General features: G+C 37.3%; 1 protein-coding gene across 2 annotated transcripts in view; it reads right to left on the minus strand.

Moving 5' to 3' along the window:
* The window catches only part of LRAT (lecithin retinol acyltransferase), an 88,777-nt gene that overhangs the window by 12,724 nt on the left and 60,248 nt on the right, over nt 1-15,805 (minus strand). For both annotated transcript variants that reach the window (XM_074338413.1, XM_074338414.1), the window contains exons 6-7: nt 3,258-3,349; nt 2,009-2,142 (exon numbers count right to left, since the gene is read on the minus strand). The gene's annotated coding sequence lies outside the window, so the exon portion shown is untranslated. The remainder of the gene's footprint in view (nt 1-2,008; nt 2,143-3,257; nt 3,350-15,805) is intronic.

Below are 15,805 nucleotides of genomic sequence, written 5' to 3' on the forward strand. Positions count from 1 at the left end.
AGCAACTGGACAACCAATGAAACCCTTCACTGCCAGCAGGAAGAGATGAGTAGGAACTGGTTTATGGGAGGACAGAAATTAGCTCAGTTTTGGAAAAGTTGAGTTTCAGGAGCCTATGGCTTTTCAAGTGGGGAAGTCAAGTAGGCAGATAAATAGATGAAACAAGATCTCTAGAGAGGAGTCTGGACACAAGATAGAGATTTGGAAGTTACAAATGTCTGGATGGTAGTTCAGACCTTGGGAGTAGATGAAACTGCCCAAGGCCAGCACAGAAAATGGGATGAGAAGGCGGCCGGGATGGCGCTTTGCAAAAGGAAAGCAAGGCCACACGAATTAGTTGCCAAGGAGCTGGAGAAGGATGAGAGGCTGAAGCAAGTCTTAATAGCACGGCGTGTTCAGTGTTGTCCACTGCAGAAGAACTAGCAAGAGAGTCAAGGGACCGTGGATTAGGCAATGAGGAAGGTGCTGGAGTAGTTTCACAGCCAGACTGCTGAGGCAGACTAGTAAGTTAGGCAAAGGAAAGCGCTAGGCAAAGTGGAGACGGTTCTTTCAAAAAGTTTTGCAGTAAAGGAAAGGAGAGAGGATCAAATGAAAAGTTTCTTGTTTATTTTAAAGGGGGAGTACATAAGAATATACTCGTAAAAGGGAGGGAAATGAAGGGTAAGGAAAAATATATAGCAAAGGAAAATAGGCCAGCTTATGGATGTCAATTCCCGAAGAGATGGGAAATAATGCCATCAATACCCCAGGTGGGAGAGTTAGAAATGGGGTTGAGTAAGAAACTTTTAGTCCTCTGAGGCCAGAAAGGAGGAAGTAAATACAAAACATAGCTCTAGAAAGGTTTGGAAGTAGCTACAAGTCAAAAAGACTGTACTGCCATTACCCACTCACTTTAGTTTGTGCTGTAGCCTCTAAGGAAGAAAACTCCCAAAACCAACCAGTTGGCAGAGTTCACACAGATGCCTCAAGAAATTCACCCATGTATATTGCTGTATGATAAACTGACAAAGTGACAAGATGTCATTTGTTTATATTACAAATCTTAACAAAAAATTAGATTTTAATTCCATTCCTATTCAGAGCCTTTACTTACAGTAAATTTTACATACATGTCCCCAGGAGCTTGTTCTTTTTCCTCTTTTGTTAAGTAACAACAAGCTCTCAGTGACGTCAATCTCTAGTATTAAATTAGGGGTATGGCAGGGTGCTGATAAGGGAATCATATTAATAATACACACTAGGGAAAATCAGGCTTATCAGGGTAATTCATTAAAATTCTTAATCACATTTTTATTACATCAAATCACTGCAAAAACATCACCACACCACTTACCATGGAATAGAAAATATTGGTAGTTAATTAGAAGTGCTTAAATGTTGTTACCTGATCTAAAATGTGGTAATAGCTTTATAGCACACCTTGAACTTAATTTCAGTTCAAAGTATTAGGTCACTGTACCTTTAACTTTTCAAAATTTTTCCTATTGAAAAGGATAAAATATTCAGATATTTACTACTGTTCCAAATTCAGTGAGAATACTAGAAATGTGTTAAAATTGTCTAAGTAATTGACAGACTGCTTCTTTGAACCTGAACTTAACCTGTATGCTTATGCATAAAGATTGTTCAGAATAAGTAATGTGATATTTAAATAACATTGTAAAAGAAAAGTCAGGTACTCTTCAAACATATAACAAGATTAGCCCAGCTTGGATTTGGATATCAGCGAGAGATACTCTAAACGTGAATATATTATTAAACAAATCAGAGTTTATCAAGTTTTTTGTCGTATGCTTGACAGAAAAAAAAGAACATCTTCATCAAATGCCTATAGGATATATCTACCAGTGCTCTTGTCTGTTGCATATATATCTTTGGTGTTTACAGTTCCATATTTGTTAAAAATCACCTACTCTCTTCCACCTTCTAGTAACCACATTATTAATGCTGGTATTCAATCCATCAAGCTGATGTTTACTTATAATGCTTATTTTCTATATTTTTTTACCTTCTATTCAACGTTGCATTTGTACTGAGAATACGTTTCTCAAAATCGAAGCTCTTTCAGCCACCTATTAATGACCTTAAATCAGGAGCATCTTTTATCTGGAGGTCCAGTACCATTTATCCAGGTGCCTTTCCCTGTTAAACAAAACAAATAGAAAAGTAGTGAGTGTTAAAAGAATAGTTGTTATAGTTATTAATTTTCAGATCACACTTTTTAAAAAAGTGATTTCTATTTCAATGATTTGAGTAAATAAGATTTTATTTGCCATAATGGCAAACTTCAAAAGCACATACTAAGGGAACACTGTCACAAGTAAAATATATTATTGGTAGATGAATTCTGTGTGAGTAACAAAATGAAAAAAGGTTAATGTGTACAAAGGACACAAGTTCCTGAATTTGAAACCCTCAATGTTTATATGGGAATGCGGCAGTTGCAAGAAAATGATAGAAAAAAAATTAAGAGGAAAATAATAATCACATACAGAGCAAAATGAACAGATAAACACCAAAGTAAACTGAACATAAAAAGGAAGAGAAATACCATTTTTTTCAGCTAGTGATTCACCATATGCCTACAAGTATTTTAATTCCATCACTGATGCCTGTCGGTTATTGGCTTACACAAGAAGCATAGCTGAAGATGTGAATTGTTTTTTATCAACTTTACAATTCTTTCCTTTATCCAATGACTACTGTATAGCTTAGAATGACTGCATGATCTTCGGATGATTCAAAGGACTGATTACGTAATAGGCAATATTTAAAGCTAAGTGATACACTGGATTGAACTAAAGCTACTGATTTTAGTTCCTTCTTAGCATGATCCAGGCATATTTCAACCCAACTCCATAGTATCTGGCTTCAACAGGTACTGGAACATGATAGTAAGATAATAACTTTCTTTACTTCAAATAATGACTGTCATTAATCCGTAGAATGCCAAACACTCTTTAGCTTCAAGAATAAGTCATATGTGAACTAATTTTTAAATGTCGAGATACTACGTTTCCTCTCTTGCTAGATGATCTTCGAATCCTCTGTAGCCCACTCATTAAAATAAAGATGCCCATGTTTCACTAAGAAGTTATCCCAAAAGACTTCACTCCTACTTTTTCCTCATTTTGTACTGAGAGCTCTGCAGTATTCATGTACGTGTTATGTTTTATGGAATGTTGTTGATACAGGCTGATGTCAACAGCACGTGGGAAACACACAAAAGAGAAAACGTTCCATGTTTAGACACTTACCTGTCGATCACTTCTCAGTGAGGGAGAGCCTCCGCCTCCAAGAGAATTTTTTCAAAACAAAGTTTAATGCATATATTCCTGGCAATTCATATCTACAGAGTTAAGAAAAGAAAGATGAATTAGAACAAATTTTACCAAAAATAAGGACGGCTAAAGGAAATTCCACAAGTCAGCCTTATGACAGCTATAAAAAATTAAGGTAGGAGATTTGGATGTAAATATGCATATAGATATTTTACTCAAAAATGCAGTGAGTGAAATACCAAGGCTGCATTCACCCAGGATAGCTTTACTTAGAAAAGAAAAGCACTTGGCAAATGGGAAGAGGAAAGTATTTTTTGTTTTAATTTTGACATAATTACAAATTCTAGAACAGTTGTAAAAATTGTATAAAGAATTCCCATATATTCTTCACCCAGATTTTCCAAATCTTGTTTTATCCTCTGTATCTATCGTATCCTATCTGTGTGTGTGTATGCACACACACACACACACACACACACACACACTTTTTTCTGAACTGTTTGAGACTAAGTTGTAGATATAATGACCCTTTCCCCCTAAGTTCTTCAATGTATTTCCTAAAAGTAAAGACATTTTTCTTACATATCACAGCCTAATTATCAAAATCAGAAAATGAACATTGCTAAATTATCTAATCTACCGATTTATTTAGATTTTGTCAATTGTCCCAGTAACGTTTGTCACCACAAAAGAAAATTTCAGATCATGCATTATAGTCAGCTGTTACATTTGGCTTGTCTCCTTTAATTTAGAATAATTCCTCAATCACTTTCTTTCATGGCATTGACATTTTTAAGGAATGCAGGCCCACTATTTTGTAGCATCTCCTTCAATTTGTGTTTGATGTTTCATGACGATTAGATTCAGATTTTGCATTTATGGCAGGAATGCTACAGAGTGATGTTGTTTTCCTTTCATATCAGTAGGCATGTGATGTTGACTTGTCCCCTTACTAGTGAGCAAGAGAAAAGCGGTATCTGACATCTGGGATCTCAGAATGCTACCAGTTAGGCCTTGGTGTTGCTAGGAGATGCACTGGCACTCACAGCAAGGCCTTGGTGGTCTGTTGAACGTGAACTATTTCCCAGAACATCAATATTAGTCAAGGTCCCTCCATTAATAAGCCTGAACACAGACAAAACAATGAATATTGTCATCATCACACAAATTACCAAACCCCCTGTATCCTGGCTAATATGTATGCTCTGGCTTCTTTACCAATTATAGCTCCGACTTTAGTCTTGTCTAGCTTCCATCTATATAAGGTTTAATAAGATACCCAATATAGAATTAGCCCTGCTTCCTGACATCGTTCAATCCAGAACCACTTGCTTAACCCTTCCCCCACATTCCCTAACAAGCCCAAATCCTGTCAGTTCCCTCTAACACCCTCGCACTGAGATGCCCCACAGTCTCCATGGTGTGCCATCCCCCTCACTACAACTCATGAACCCATCCTGTTCCACTACAGATGTGTTCCTGGTGGTCTTAGGCTGCAAGGCACTGACTCTAGTGATGAAAACGTCGATCGGTTAGTTAATTTATGTCTGCCAGTTTTATTCATTGTAAAGTTGCTATTTTCCTAATATACTGGGGTAGGGGGTGCCAAAAAAATGTATGCATACACATGACTTGTATTCATCTTTTGTTATCGGTATATATTGAGTATTACAATTTTAATACAATTTTTTCCTTTCTTAAAATGTGTATACATTTTTTTGGCACCCTCTGTATACCTTATGGGGTCATATTTTGGTAATAGCCAACTTTCTACCATAATTTTAGCATCCATCGATGATTCTTGCCTTCCTGAATCACTTATTACTAAAATGGTTGCCTGTGCTACATAATAAGAAATACATTATTTGGTCCTCCTCCTGTTTAGGCACAAAGCTGCTAAAATATTTGCAATTTCTTAAGTGATCAAAGTGTCACTTGTTATGTTAATGAGGTGATTTTTGCAGTGACCTTGGATCACCTAAAGATAGGGGCAAATCACTAAGGAACCAACCATGTAATTAGAGTTGGAACTTTTGGTCCCATCCCCCTGATTTGAAGCTGAAGGCAGACAGTTTCCAGCGGCCAATGATTTAATCAGTCTTGCCTATGTGATGAAGCCTCTATAAGAACTCAAAAGGACAGGGTTCAGAGAGCTTCAAGGTTGGTGAACACATGGAAATGTGGGGAGAATGGTGCACCTAGGGAGGACATGGATGCTCCTCACACCTTCCCACATACCTTGCCCTATGCATTTCTTCCATCTGGCTGTTCCCAATTTGTAGCTTTTAATAATAAACTGGCAATCTAGTAAGTAAATGGGTTTCCTGCATTCTGTGAGCCACTCCAGTAAATGAATCAAACTCATGAAGGAGGTCATGGGAACCTCTGACTAATGATTTATAGCTGGTGGGTGAGAAGTACAGGAACAACCTGGGTTTTGACTGGTGTCCGAAGTGAGGTGAGGGGACAGTCTTGTAGGACTGAGCCCTTAACCTGTGGGATAGTAGATAGTGTCACAATTGAGTTGAATTGTAGGACACCCCGTTGGTGTCCACAGAATTGGTGATGGTATGGGAACACCAGCCCCCATACATTGAAATTGGGCCTGGGAACACAAAATATTGCCAAATGGTAATTTTTCTATTTCTGTCATTCTTTCTACACTAAGGAAGTAGATTTCTATCATAATGAAAAGCTTTCCATTCTCCCTACTTATTAATATTGTTTTTGACTTCAATATATTCTTATTTTTTTCAATGGACTAAAATCCATTAATATTTTCTTTATTTTGATGCTCAAATTATTCCAGGTTTGTTTCGTGGGAGCTCCTTCAGGCTAGCCTGTGTATTCTTTTGATTTGTTTCTACCATTCTTAGAGCATTTATCTACTTTGGGCCACAAGGTTCCAATCTCATCTTTTTCTATCCCATCTAATCCTACAATCAACCATTTCTTCATGCAGCCTTGTTCCTTCCAATGTACAGTGGTCATTAGAAATAAAAACTGGATACTTGGTGTGTTCCTTGCTGCTAGAGAGTCACTGCTTCCAGGCCCTCTCAGCCAATAGAAGAAGGAAATAGCTGTATATACACACACATACATACACACAAGCACACATACAATGTAATCTATATCTATTCCTAGTAATTTCCATTTCTGTCTTCACATATTAAAAACTATGAGTTTATCTGATACTTCCAGTCTAACCCCACAAGGGTCCTTGTAGAGTTGGAAGGCATTTTAAGTTAGCACACATACCATGGATGGGAGGTAAAGGCAATGGCAGCTTTAACTGAAGAGCATTTTACAGGCTACGTATAGTATGGTCCTTCTGAACATGCATGTCCAGTGCGATATAGTAGCAATCCCTGTTCCTAAGTTCCTGATTAGACTGAGCCATAGTTTCTCCCAGCCACTCTCCTTACAGTTACTGGTCAGTCCTCCCAAGTATCCGTAACTGTAATGGTACCTTCATATCAGCAATGGACTTCCACCAATCCTGAATTGACTTTTTCCCCACTGTCAGTGACAATTAGCTGGAAGTCTCATACCACAGTACAACTTGCATTTTAACATACAAAAATATCCTTCCAATTTCTTTGCTACAGGTTCAGCACTTGTGCTAGCTAGCATACTGCTATCAGCCTTAGAATTTAAAGGACACAAAATTGGTGATAGAAAGGAAGAAGTCTACATATCACATATATTATGTTAATTCTGAAGCTAATAATAGGACATATTTGGTTTTCCTCTAAATTGTTTTGCCTTTGACCAGGCAAAGTATTAGCAGTAATAACTTTTGGTCATAGACTAAACCATATACTACAAAGTATGTGATGATGTCAGAATATCTCAATAGACAGTTCCTGAGAGTGTTCACAGAGAAGATTTACTAATGCTCACAGTTATATCATATCTTCTGTCCAGTGCTCAATGCACTTACAGTATGGGAAAAACATATACATATAGAAACACACACACACATATAAGGTCGCACTTACAAAGTGGAAAGTTTGCAAACTTAATTGTCCTCGTATATTAACAGTATGTACTAAAAGATTGTTTTATATATATGTGTATTTATGCTTATATATACATGCATGGAAATACTTCAGAAAAGATCAACAGTGTCCAGGGCAGTGGGAAACTGGGTATTGGGATCAAGATGTGTATCTGTGAAAGGAGTAGAGACAGAAATGAGGAAATTAAATCAAAAGGGAAAGCTAGCTGAATTGCTTAGACGTAGGGTAGATATACTGTCATCTAGTAAACTATTTTCCTTAATTTATGTTATTTTAAACAAGGTTTTGTTAATTTCTTGAATATAACATGGAAACAAATTAATATAACTAAACTATGCAAGAATGTATAAAAACAGTAAAATTAATATGGAAGTAGAATAAATATCCTGCTTGGTTGCACAGGTACCAATATGAGTTTATACATTCGACTCAGAATTAAGATTGACAGGCAACAGCTTCATGAACAATGTTTTAAAAACAGTTTTTCATTTTGTTTTGACATCTACATGCATGTTAACATCTACGTGTTATTTGTAAGACCGGTATCAGGAAGGATTTTTTTTTCCCCTCTTAAACTTTTTACCTTCAAGGAACTTATACAACTAGCCTTCAATTTTTTTCCTCAATGTGCAATTTCAGCTACCAATTTTACATAGTATTAAATACAGTCATTATTACTCAAATAAATACAAGTCATATTTAGGAGCAATTTCTAAATGTGTTATTTCAAGCAAAGATTAATTTGAAATAAGCGAACCAGCTCTAAGCTACTATTTCTTTTGTGAGTTGATGGCTGTTAATATAAATTTGACCCTTTTTTTTTCACTTGTACATATAACCAGGTAGAATATCGGCATAATGAGGAGCCTAAAAGTTATATGAGAACTGTTACTAATCATACTTTTATAATTACCACAATTATATTCAAAAAGAAAAGTTTGCTTGTGAATTTCAGGTAACACAGAATTCTCCCCAGACTTCTTTCATTCAGTTATTGATTTACTGGCCAAATATTTCTGCCCTGCTCTACAAGATGTTTACCAGTCTTGCATAACAATCCAGGGCAGTGAGTGACAAGAGACTAATAGAAGGTACTTCAGGAGCTCAAAGTAAAATGAAATGTTGGCCAAGATTGATTCATATTATTTAAACTTGAATCATTTAAGCCTATCAATGCTAAATCAGGGCACAGTCCCCAAACCACATGTATCACATATGCCATTATACTTTAGAAGCACCAGTGTCCACCTGTGCAAAAGAAGCAATGCAAGAGAGGGATACCTAACTGCAGAGAGGGCAATTATGAGTCAGATCAACAATTAATTTACAAAGACAGACAACCACACTTCAGGTGCTAAAGAATTGAGATATTAATCTTCATATTTTAAAATTATAAAAATAATGTGCTCGCTTCGGCAGCACATATATTAAAATTATAAAAATATTTTACAAGACTTGAAAACCATCAGTTACAGTTTCCTGTTCAAATTAGCATCAAACTAAGCCCATGACAGTCACACTATTAAAATTTGGGTCACTTTAAGCCTATCAGTGCTAGATCAAGGCAAAGCCTCAAACACACATGTACCACACATCCCATCATACCTTGGAAGTATCTGGGTTCAACTCTGCAGAAAGCAATACTGCAAAGGAGAGTGCCACCTGGTTACAGAGAGGGAGAGTGTCACCTGGTTGCAGAAGAGAGAGAGTGTGACAGACATTCCTTTTGTGAGTCAGGTGATGTGGTGCAGTGATCAAGAGCACAGACTTGGGAGCTAGACTGCCTGGGTTTGACTCCTGGCTCCACCACTGTGACCTCAGAGAAATCATTCCATCATTGGGTGCTATACTTCCCGCCTAGTACCATAAGAAGGTTGTGACAAGGAATAAGTGAATTAATAAGGGCTGAAAAACCTTGAGTAGGTCAGATAGACTTTCAATAAATAATTAATACCTGGTGAATTAATTGATATAGCTTAATGTATGTTAATGAAGTCCTTCTAATACTTGCAGCCCACTGGGTTTGGGCTTAGATGCTACTTCCTATATGGATCTTTAATATGATCGATGTGAAATTACCTGGTCAGCTTTAAAAAAACTGATTCAGTGACCATTTTATTTGTCAACCACATTATGTCCTGTGTGCTCACTTTCACTCTTTAGTCAATAAATAGTAAATTGGGAACACATACTAATGCTATATTAGTGCTTGTAATATGAAGAGGTCCTCCTTGGAGGGCCTCAAATGGTGCTAGAAGAGATAAGACATACACAACAAATGATTACATAAAGGTGGCCTGTATCAAGTGGTAACTGTGTGCCATAGGTAGAAAATATACTTGCTGGGTATTAGTATAAAAACGAGCAATTATTACCAGGGTCATTCTTTTTCAGTTGAGCATGATTGACTCAATTATTTCCCCTTGAATCACATAGGACATTATGTACATGTAGGTGATATATAAATATAATATACAGGAACCAAAAGTCAATCCACACACAAAAGTTTGTATTAGACAAGTCTCTTTTCAGTTTAAACAATATATAGATTATTAAGTTCATTTTGCATCTCTACAACTGGAGGATGTTGTAGACAACCGGTAGAAGAAACAGAAGAGAGCAATAAGAGTGATGAAGGATTTACAGAATAGATTTTGTAAAAAACCTAAAGAAATTTGTGTTATTTAGCAATACGAAAATAATCTAATGAGTGGATGTCACTCTGCAGGGATTGCCTGCAGATCATGTCTACAGAAAGAGAAATATAGGTGATTGGCCTTGAAGAGCATCCAGACTGATTTAAGTTAAAGATTAGAAAAATGGAAAGAATGGCAAAGTAGTGCTATCCAAACAGTGGTCTGTGGGCAGGCAGCATTTACAAAGCCTGGGAGCTAGTTGGGATTGCCAATTTCTCATCCCCACTCCAGATCTACAGAATCAGAATCAATGTGGGTGGCAGTCTTTTTTAACAAGGCCTTCAGGCAACACTGATGCAAGCTCAAGTTTCTTAAGCAATACTCTTCAAGTTCTTTGCTGGAAAGGGTATACTCATCAGCAAAGGTGGGCCTTTATCTCTCTCAATATTGCTAATCTGAATAGCAATCTGACTGACTATCCAAACTGGTATTGCACACCATTTATTGCAAATGTTGCTTGCCAAACCCATTAGATTTCCCAGGCTCCCCAGTTTTCCTGTCTACTTCCCCTCCCCGCCATGAAAAGTGAGCAGTTAGGCCTTGGGAGTGCTGAGCACTCACTCTGAATGCTCACAGCCCAGCAAAGACTGTCAGCCAAAGGGTTTAGAAAAAGTCAAAGTACTGAAAAAATGTCATAGAGAGAACAAAAAAAATATGGCAGGAAGATAAAGTAGTGACACAAATAGGGAAATAGGTCAGAAAAAATAAAAATAAGAACAAGAAATAAATATGCCAATATAAGTAGAAAGAGAGGAAATCATATCTAGAGTCAGAGTTGAGTTCAATAAGAAGGGAAAGAAAGGAAAATAGTTTAGCAGTGATATGCAAAGAAGTTTCTATAAGGGTGACAGAAGTCAGCATGTGAAAAGTGCAGCAGTGCTTGGTAAATGGTGAACACCATAAAAAGGCTAATTTTGACCATGATTGCGATGGAGAAATGCAAAGTGAAAGAACAAGAGGTAAGAAACCACATTAGTTAACCATGTTCCAGGGGTAATACAGGAGCAGCCCTTTCTAAAATAAGGCAATGAACCAGTTGACTTGTACAATCTTTCACAGTGCATGGTTATTACATGGCTGGCATGTTATATGGGATGTACACACACACACACACACACACACACACACACACAGTGTGTGTATATATAATTAACTAGAAAATGTCTGTGGTATTTATTCCCTTTTTTCCCCCAAATTGAACAGGTACTTTTATTGGCATATCTAGGCCATTTATTTCAAAAATCACCTTTAAGTTACATGAAGAATAATTTTTAAAATAAATATTTATAGAGCATCATTGCTACTAACAAATTCTTTTAAAGTTTTACCTTAAAATGTAACATACTTTACATTTGACAAAAGCTCATAAAAATAGAAAAATCCTGTGTTTTGGCTGACCTAGCAAACCTGAACACAATGGGGTGCCTTCTTAATTACTTCCTTTAATGTGCTGAGCTTAGTTTCAGTATTCATTAGAGATCAGACTTCCAGGAGAATTTCCTGTTAGTTTTGGCTAAATTATTATTGATGAAGTATAGAAAAATAGAACAAATCATTTGATTATGATCTGTAAAATATTAAATAAAAACACAAGAAAAAAAATGTATCTACATAGAATCTATCAATAGAAACCACAGATGATAAGACTAAATCTCAGAATACACTAGAGAAATTCAACTGTCTCATTGGCCAGTGTTGGTAATGATTGGCACCATAGGGGTGTGCTCTAAGCAACTGGAAACATATTTACTCCTTTCTTCTTAGTGAAGTGACCAGATGGCCCCAAGGAAAGAATATTATTTTTCTCCAATTTTACTTATGCAGAAAATAAAAATCTTAAGTTTAAATGTATTATAGCTTTCATGATCTCACTGTGATTGAGCACACCTAGAAAATGATGCTACACAAAGAAAATCCTAGCCATTTAGGAATCAATCTAAATATTGTCATTAAAAGATATTCAAACAGATGCTTTGTGTGATGTTTCCTCGTATTGCTAGGAAAGACTGAGACCCAATTACTCTACTATGATGAGTTTATCAGGAAGAATGCCAAACCATATTCTCTGTTTTCAAGAAAATTTCAGCTGTGTGTGTGTGTGTGTGTGTGTGTGTGTTGAGGGAGGTGGATGGGTGGTGGTATTGCTGACCAGAAGATAAGCCATGTGGTTGCCATGTGTTTCTTTGATTCACAAAATCAAAAATTGTACTTCTTGGTTACCATGTTTCCTAAGATTTAGTTCTCAAGTATAGATTTGAAAATTACCCAAATACTGACAATGGCCCTACTATTTTTAAATTACTGTATTCTGGAATAATATTTAAATTCAACACCCCATGGTGCTGATGCCAGTTAGCCCAAGTTGATTAATGAGTACCAAGTTGGTATAGTTAGGGCAAGCTGTTAACAAGTACAAAGTTGGAATGACACAGGGTAGTTTTTCAGTCCTTCGTGCAAATGACTCTAATCCCAAGACATCCTACAATCACAAAGAGGGCAGAGTGAGAGGGTGAAGATGAACTGATAGGACTCTATCAACATTCTTGGAGATCAATAAATGTATCATATCTGCTTAGATATTTAAGGTAAAGAGTGGGTAGGTTTGGTGACGCAGGCTTCAGGACACTTCTTTCTGTCAAAACTCCATCAGCCTGAGGCCCTGAGCCACTAAAAATGAACAGTCTCCCCGCTGACAAGTGATGGACACATAACATGAGAAATAAACATTTGTTGTTTTAATCCACTGAGATTGGTGAGTTGCTTGCTAATATATAATTTAATTTATCCTGGCTATTGCATCATGCTAAAGAATTCAACGTTTGAAAAGTTTAGTATGTACAAGTCATTGGGAGCCATTAAGAATTTATTTTGTTGTGTGGGAGGGAGTAGCAAACAAGGGAACAACAGTCTATCAAAGCTAGGTCTCAGGAAACCTAATTTGAGCATCTTTTCAATGACAGTTTTGGAAACAGGATGAGCTGAAGTCAGGGAAACCAATTAGGATGCTATTATAGTAGTTTGGGTCTGTATATCCCAAACTTAGGCTCTGCGGAACTCTCTGTCAGGAGATGAAAATTGATGTAGCGTTGGAAAAATGCTTCCGTGGTAAAATAAATTCTGGAAAACTCCATATATTATATTGTCTTTTAAAAAATATTTACAATATATTTTAGTCAGTTAAAGGTTCGGTACTAGGTAGAAGTAGGTTCTTAACTTCATCTGATCTAGTATCTACCACCCAAACTCATTTGCTCCTGGAAAGTTGTTTGTTTGTTTGTTTGTTTGTTCGTCCATTTACTATACTCTCCATGACCTTGTAAACTGCTTGATAGCAGACTGAGAGATACTTGTCTAAGTGAAAGCACTTATTTTCATGGTGACAGTGAAAGTGAAGCAAAAGGAAATATTTAAAATCTTTGAGGGAGTCGTACCAGATGAGTGACTCATTAAATTTGATAACTATAGAAGGATCAAAGAAGATTGAGGTTTGCAACTTGGTAACTAAGAAAATGGTAGTATCACTGACATTGATAGGAAAGAAAATACCATTTGCTCAGTATCTACATTGTGCCAAGCACTGTGCTAGGTAGGTACTGGACCACAGACACAAAAAACACTCTATTTTCTAAAGGAGCTTCAAGTCTTCACTCACTCATCAATTTCTCTATTCTCCAATTAACATTTTTAAAGCACTAAATATGAGAGCAAAAATTGTATAAGAAACCATCCTTGTCTTGAAGGAGTTCTCAGGCTAATAGTGGAGAGTGGAGACAGTCGCATATAAAAATGATCACCAAACTTAACATGCTTAAAAGAAACACACCAAAATTTTTTAGATTTTATTTTGTTAAATTTAGGGAGTGGCAGTGGATCATCCAGGTGGAACTACTATCAGGCAGCTGGCAGTCTGGCCCTGAGTTCTCGAGGGGGATTATGGCTAGCTATGTTTATAGATTTGAAGATCTATAGCTCTCAGCTGAGCAGACGGCTAATGACAGTCAGTGGAGGGTGGCAACACCTGTATCCAGTATATGGGAAGAGGAAGACGAAAAGGAGCCGCCGAAATGAAAGCTAGAATCGTGGACAACTGCAGATAGGGAAATACTGAAACAGAGTACAGGAACATGAAGAAGCTCGTATGGTGTGACTGGCCCTCGTCTTCTTGGGAACAGCAAGAGGCAAACTGAAGCAAAGGCAGGAGAAATTGTCTTTAATAAAGGGATTCTCAAGGATCCAATTTTGCAGAGAATTCCAAGGAATTTGGAGAGTGAGTGGTCTGGCCACTGGTCATTGAGATAACCTGCAGTAGATCAGAATTAGGGAGGTAGACTATGAGGGTTTTAGGAGCTGGTAGATGGTAAAGAAATGGAGGCAGTGACCGAATAAAATGGTTTATAGAAGCTGGGCCTACCCTGAAGAAATGAAGTGGAAAGTTAATTTAATTTAAGTAACAGGTTTAAGAGTTTTTGTTTTTGCTTTTATTTGTTATTTGGGGACAGGAAAATTCAAACACTTTTGTAACAGGAAGAAGGACTGGAAAGGCTTTAAAGGTTCAGGAGACAGAGTTGGGGATGGGGGTGGGGGATGGAACCAAAACCTTGGGTGAAGCTGTTGTTATCACTGGGAAGGAGAGGAAAGATTTCTTTCTCTGAGAGAGGAAGAAGGAAAACACAGTGGGTACAGGTACAGAATAGCAGGAGGAAGATGGGGCAAAGTTGAGTACATTTTTATTGAATGATATGAAGAGCCTGAGAAAACAAGAATATGAAATTATGGCAGTAACTGAGTAGTTTGGAGAAGACCAGAAAAAGCGTTGGAACAGTTACTAGTGAGAACGTAACTGGGCGTCAACTAGAGATCGCTACAAGTATTGCCCATCAGGGCGGTGCTACCGGTATTTTGTTCAGGTTAATTCTTGGTTTTATAGGACTGTCCTGTGCATTGTAGGAAGTTTAGCATGACTGGCTGCTGTCCACTCAATGCCAGTATTGCTCCATTATCATTGTGGCAACCAAAAAACACTGCCACTCATTTTCAAATGCCTGGGGTTGAAAATCACTTAGCTGACATTAGATGGCTTAACACACAGCCGAATGAAATCACACTAAAAATGGCCTTCCCCAGTAACACTTAGGAACCTGAGATCAGAGTTCAGTAGTTTCAAAGGCTGTGATAAGGAGACAGTAAAAGAAATGTTCCTAGATTTTCCCCGATTGACTGAGAATATTTATATCATCCCCAACCTACCTCCACAGATCTGTTTCCAGTAAGGATAATTGCTAAGCACACATAGCATTTTAGAGTCAAATACAGTTGCACGGGAGATTAATTATTGCCAATTCAGAGACATTTTTATAGGCAATGTATGTCTAAACCCTGATCCAAAGCCTGGTTTTATAAGCCTGGCCCTTTGCCCAGGATGTGGGGGTGGAGAGAGACCAGAGTAAAAGCTCCAGAAGGAAGCTAAAAGTAAATCAGAGAACTTAGCCTCAAAGAGAGCCCCTGCTGAGGTCTGCAAGCAGAGTACTGCTATTCCACACAAACATGGCTCAGGTCTTGGGAGTTTGAAAATACAGCTGCTGATTTGCCCCAACCAATGTAGTCTTAGAAATACTGACATCGTAGCAGGGTTGTCTGTGGAAGACTTGTACCTGGCCCAACAGAGAAAAGGTCTAAGTTAAATATAGCCTCTTATTGAAATAACGTGCGGGAACTGATACTTAGTACTATGTCAGAGCCAGACCTCAGCTTCTGCTTATCTGACTGTCTAATGTTCCTTAAGAAATTATCAGTATGCTTTGCTAAC

The sequence above is a fragment of the Rhinolophus sinicus genome, linkage group LG07 (assembly GCF_036562045.2).
Source record: "Rhinolophus sinicus isolate RSC01 linkage group LG07, ASM3656204v1, whole genome shotgun sequence".
NCBI lineage: Eukaryota > Metazoa > Chordata > Mammalia > Chiroptera > Rhinolophidae > Rhinolophus > Rhinolophus sinicus.